The following is a 6,000-nucleotide window of genomic DNA, read 5'->3' as shown; positions in this document are numbered from 1 at the left end:
GGAGATCTGTCGACAAGAGGCTGTTAGAGGGCGGGGTCACGGCCCTCTCGCCCTTTGCCCCTGACGGCGGGCAGAGCCCCCACCCCGAGCTCTTCAGCACCCCGGACCTTTCTGAATCTGCCCGCAGGGCCCCCAGAGCTGCCCTGGGTCCCGGGCTCAGTGCCCATGTTGTCACGTACGTGCCCGCAGGAGGCGGCCAAGCCTTTATAGGGGCCCCTCGTTTACATGTCAATGAGGGATCCTGGGCTCCAGGACCCCTGAAGGGGAGGGGAGGAAAGGGGGACACAGAGTGCATTCCCCACCTCCCTCTACCCCACCCCTCCTGCCGCCCAGGCTTCAGCTCTGCCCCAGGGCCTCTCCTCCCTCCCCAGCAACCCCCTTCCCCTGCCCCAGTCTTTCCCTTATCCCTCTCACCCCACCACTTCCCATGTCGGGGGTCCCCTCCAGGCCCATTCCCCCCATGACTGTCCCGTCTCCGTGTCCCCGAAGTTCTGGGCCCCACCACCAGGCCCACCTGCCTCGTCCTTGCTGCTCTTGCCTCTGAGTGTTCTTGGGATCCCACTGGGGGTGCGCGGGCCCAGCCAGCTCTGAGCCCTGCTAGCGACTATGACAGAGCCCGGGCCTCGGGCCTGATGGAGATCTGATGAAGATGCGGAGGCCGGGAGCACCGCCCGCCAGGCCTCCGGCGGGCTTCACGCTCGGGCCGAGCCGGCCACGCGCATTAGTGGCCCTAATGTCCGGACAATACAGCAATTTTATGCCTGTGGCCACTCAAAGCCGGGCCCGCGGGGGCCACACAGGGACATGTGTCCCATTAAAGCGTGCAGCCCGCCCGCAGGGCCACAGCCTCCTAGCCGGCTGGGTTTGCGGGGCGGGACTCAGGCTCTGAGAACCTCTCCCGCATGGGAAGGCCTGGGGGCTTACTCCCACCGCCGCTGGCTCCCAGCGGGTAGGTGGGGGGGAGGAAGACCACCGACCCTGGGGGAGCGTCATTGCGGCTTTTGCAGGTCTGGGACCCCAATCTCTTCTCCTTATTCCGGCTGCAGCTGGACACCACGGAGCTCAGGGAAGGAGGACCTGCCTCGGCAGCTGGCCCCGCGAGGACTCGGGTGCAGGCCTGGGTGTGGCCCCAGGAGCAGGACCGCAGGGGCTGAGGCTGACAGGAAGGCTGAGGTCTGGGGGAGACACTGGGTTCGAACTCACGCAGCTCCCTTTCCTGGACTCATAGCCTCAGTTTCAGTGTCTGTGCAGTGGGGTTCCGCAACGGAGCCCGCGGCAGAGGAATGAACAAATTGGCCTGTGCAGAGCTCCGCCGGGGGTTGGGGATGGATAGGTACTGGGTGGGCCCCCCAGCTCCCTCCAGCGGGGCCTCTCTCCCCTCCCGCCCCGCCCCGCCCCGCCCGGGAGATATTGAAGGCCCGGCCGGGGCAGCCTCGTTTCCAGGCGCCAAGCGGCGAGGAGATCGGCGCCCCGCCTTCCTTTCAGGCTGAAGCTGCGGCGACAGCGACTCCAGGGTTCTCTCCGCCCGGGCCGCAGGGACCACGGGCCAGATCCGGGCCGGGCCCTGGCGCGCGGCGGGGCCAGGCCGGACGGAGGGCGCTGGCACGCGCCGGGAGGCTTTGAAGCGCCAGGCTCGCCGGGCCCGAGCCGCCTCCCGTGCGCGCTCCGGCTGGGGCGGTGACGGCGCAGCGGGCACAAAGGGGGCAGACGGGTGTTAAGGGCTTTGTGCCGGCCCCACAAAGCCGCGCCCCCTCGGGGCCGAACTCCGGGCGCCCCGCCGCGCGCAGGCTTCCAGCTGCTGCACATCTGCACCGACACGGGGCGCGCGCCTCGCCCTGGCGCCCCGCCCCCCGGCACCCCCGCCTGCCGCCGCTCTCGGGCCGCGCGGCAATTTGTCCTCTAATTATGACCCCTCCCCAGGAACCGCCGCCCATGCCTTTCAGCTCCGGCGCATTAGCAAACCAATGGCCCTCGGCGGGTTCTCCGACCGCAGCGGGAGCGCGGGGCCGCCCCTCTCCAGAGTTAGGGCCGCCGTAAAGGGGCCGCGGCGTCCCCGCCCGCCCCCGGCCCCCGCGGCCCCCGCGGCCCCCGGGCCGGCTCTCGTCTCCAGCTGCTGCGCGAGGACCCCGGCCGCGCAGGGTGGGGCCGCTCACGTGGGTGGCTCGGGGTTGCGAAGCGGTGGAAAAGTGGCCGCAAGAGGCTCTAATTCGCCCTGTTCTGCCCTGGCTGCCGGGGCGAGGCCGGCGGGCGGGAGTCTCGGCCTCGAGACCCGCCTCCGCCCCTTCCAAGCCTCCGCGGCCCCACCCCCACCCCGGCGCGCTGGCCGAGCCCCCTCCCCCCACCCTCCGCACGTCCTCTCGCCGGGGTCCTGCCACCTGGGCTGATCCCCCATCTACTTTCCCAGCTTCCCCGCCCCTAGACTCAGGGCTGAAAGTGTCCCCTTTCCCTTCCCGCGCTCATAGACAGCGAGCCCCACCCCTTCCCCACTTGACCCCAATTCGGGCTCCTTCTGGGCAGCCACTTCCCCGTCTAACTTAAAGGCGACGTCCGGGGAGAGGGTCGTAAACCAGTCTCCACCGAGATCCCTCCCCGACAAGCCAGGCTGGGGACTCCACTCCGCTCCTCTGTCTCCCTTGCTGTTGGCCAGTCCTACGCACACCCGGGCAGGCCTGGCCCCCGAGGCGCGCAGGGGCGGGGGAGGCGTTTTCCGAAGTGGGGGTGCGCAAGGGTTCACCCCAAGTCCTCTCAGACTGCGCTCAGGACAAAGCGAAGGGCATGGACCAACTTAGGCCGGGCTTCTGCAAGCGGGGATGTAGGTCACCACCCCCTTCCATCTTTAGGATCTGGGGTCCAGGCCGAGCGCGGGGGGCGGAGGGGGGGGCCGAGGCTGCGCCTGCTCATTCAGGGAACACAGTCCTTCTGTCACTTGGGAGGCGCTGGGGGCCTCCGGAACCACTCGGGGCCCTGCTTCCTTACGCTGGGCGTTTAAGGCGACGAGTAACTGTGTCTTTGCCCTCCCTTCTCCCCTTTGGCTTTCTTTTTTTAATATATTTTATTGATTTTTTTTACAGAGAGGAAGGGAGAGGGATAGAGAGTTAGAAACATTGATGAGAGAGAAACATCAGTCAGCTGCCTCCTGCACACCTCCCACTGGGGATGTGCCCGCAACCAAGGTACATGCCCTTGACCGGAATCGAACCGGGACCCTTCAGTCCGCAGGCCGACGCTCTACCCACTGAGCCAAACCGATTAGGGCTGGCTTCCCTGACTTTTATTTTTTTATTTATTTTTTTAAACAATATTCTTGTTAAGAAGTAAGCTTTTTTTAAAAATATATTTTATTGATTTTTTACAGAGAGGAAGGGAGAGGGATAGAGAGTTAGAAACATCGATGAGAGAGAAACATCGATCAGCTGCCTCTTGCACACCCCCTACTGGGGATGTGCCCGCAACCAAGGCACATGCCCTCGACCGGAATCGAACCCGGGACCCTTCAGTCCGCAGGCCGACGCTCTATCCACTGAGCCAAACCGGTCAGGGCTGGCTTCCCTGACTTTTAAAAAATATATATTTTTTTATTGATTCCAGAGAGGGAGAGAGAGAAACATCAATGACGACAGAGAATCATCGATGAGCTGCCTCCTGCATGCCCCCCACTGGGAACGGAGCCCGCAAACCGGGCACATGCCCTGAGCAGGAATGGAACTGTGACCTCTTGGTTCAGAGGTCAACACTCAACCACTGATCCATGCCAGTCGGGCTGGCTCTCTTGACTTCGGCAACAGCAACAAAAAATAAATAAATAGATAACTAAACAAACAAGTAGATAAATAGATAAATAAATACATAAATAAATAGATAGATAAATAAACAAATAGATAAATAGATAAATAAATTTAAAAAGTTGCGGACCGAGTCAGGTCTGGACATGAGGTGCGGAGGGGTCTGCAGGCCTCGGGACAAGAGCCCTATTGGCCCTGGGCAGCCTCCTGCCTGGCGGGAGCCCCTCCCTGCAGCCCAGGCCCGCTGCGCCCCGCTCACGGCTGAGTGCCGCAAAGGCCACTTTGGTGCGGAAGGCCCCGCCCCCGCGCAGATGCATTTCAAAGCGGAATGGAGGGATTGCTCCATGTAATTAACTCTGGGGACACAGCGAAAGCGCTGGAATGACTCAGCCAATTGTCTCCGGATGGGGTTGGAGAGGCCGCGATTGTTTAACCCTCTTTAGCTGGGTTGGGGCTCCTCCCGGGCACAAAGGCTGCGACTGAGGCGAGCGCATCGACCCTGCGCCCGGCCGGCCCGGCCCTGGGAGAGTGAATTCCGGGAGACCCCATTGTCCCGGCCTTTTGTGCCTCTCCCCGGCTGGCTCTAATCTTTAAATATTTACCCGGCTGCTTTGTGCACGTCTGACTTCTGCACTTTGGGCTGATGTGCTCGTAAATTACGCGTCACTTACCCATTTCCAGACTAGAGAGAGGAGGCTTTCTATGCCTGGAGCCCAGAATGGCCCAGGGAGGGAAAAGAAAACTCTCGGAGAACCAGGGGTCCCCCTCCCCCCCCCGTCCCCCCCCCGCAGGGCTGCAGCCACACTGGACAGCCTCACTCCCACCTTCACGTGGGAACTGGAGGAGGCCTGTGAGTGACAAGGGGCCCAGGAGGCCCCTCTAACAGCCACTGGCTGGGGACCCACACACAGGTGGGGGAGAGGCCCGGTTCCCTGACTTTTTTCTACTTGGTGCCAAGCTTGGTGTGGGTGGAGGTGCTTGGGTAAGGCCTAGCATTACAGCTCCCTGCTCCAACCCTCTCTCTCTTGCTCAATTAAGTAATCCGGTGAAGAAAGGGAAGCCTAATTTTTTCTCAGCCTGCAGTTTAACTGGGAGAAGTCAAGGTGTTCTTAGGACTCTTTTAAACAGGAGGGACCCCGACTGGGGCTGAGGATGGGGCCACCCCAGCCGGTGGGCGGGTGGCTGGAGGAGAGGGCGGAGGGAGGGCCCTGCCCAGAGCTCCCTTTGTGCTGGCCGTGCAGTTTAGAACAAAGCACATTCAAATGCTTATTTACAAGAAAAGGCAAGCGAGGCATCCCGGGGCTGAGCAGTTTCCTTTATTTTCTTCTATTTTTTTTGTAGGCTTGTTCCCGGGGCCTGGGGGTGACCCTGGAGCGCTGGGTGCAGAGTGGATTTGTTAGTTTACCTTCCTCTCCGGAGGGAAAGCAGGTCTGTGTGTGTTCCTGTCTGTTTCTCTGTGTGTCTGTGTGTCTGTCTTTGTGTTCCTTCTTTTCTCTGGGCCTATGCCGGTGTCCGTGTGAATACGTTTGCTTTGCCTTTCTCCTCCGCCACTGGCCTGTGGGCCCTGATAAATTCAGCCACTCCAGTGACTTTTAAAAATTCCCCGTCCGTCCCTCTGGACTGGCCCTCTGCAGGAGGGGACTGCTCCCCCTTTCTTTTCAACTTCTCCAAGATGGGGCTGGAAGGGTTTACGGGGAGGTGATGGGCAGAGGAGAGGGGAGGCTCTCCAATTTGAGTGACATTCCTCTGTGCCCCTAGAATGGGGATGGTCCCTGGAGGAAACCAGGGCTGTGTCAGCGTGGAGAGCAGAAGTCAATGGCCAGAGATGGAGGTTCCTTGAGAGCAGCTCTCTGTCCAGGACCAAACTAACTCCCAGGACCGAAGATGAAATGAGCGCCCCCTAGTGGCCTCAAGGCTTCCTGGCACAGAGGGAGAAGTCCTGAGTCTGGGGGAGACCTTGATAAACGGGGGCAGAGGCAGGAGAGGGGTTCAACATAAAGCCCAGGCCTCCTTCCCCCATGGCGCCAGCCGACTTTGGATTTTAAACCATTAAAACTCCTTTTAATTCTGACCAACCGAGTTTAGCACCTGTCTTCTGAGCACCATTTCATCTGGACATGGCATTAGGCTTTACGGAACATTAGCGATGCCTGACGGTGAAATCAGGATCCCCTGATTTTTACAGGAACATTTTACATTTTACAGAAACGGTAAGAGG

Source organism: Plecotus auritus, assembly GCF_963455305.1.
Source record: "Plecotus auritus genome assembly, chromosome: 2".
In the NCBI taxonomy this organism is placed as follows: Eukaryota; Metazoa; Chordata; class Mammalia; order Chiroptera; family Vespertilionidae; genus Plecotus; species Plecotus auritus.
This window is presented reverse-complemented; position numbering follows the sequence as displayed.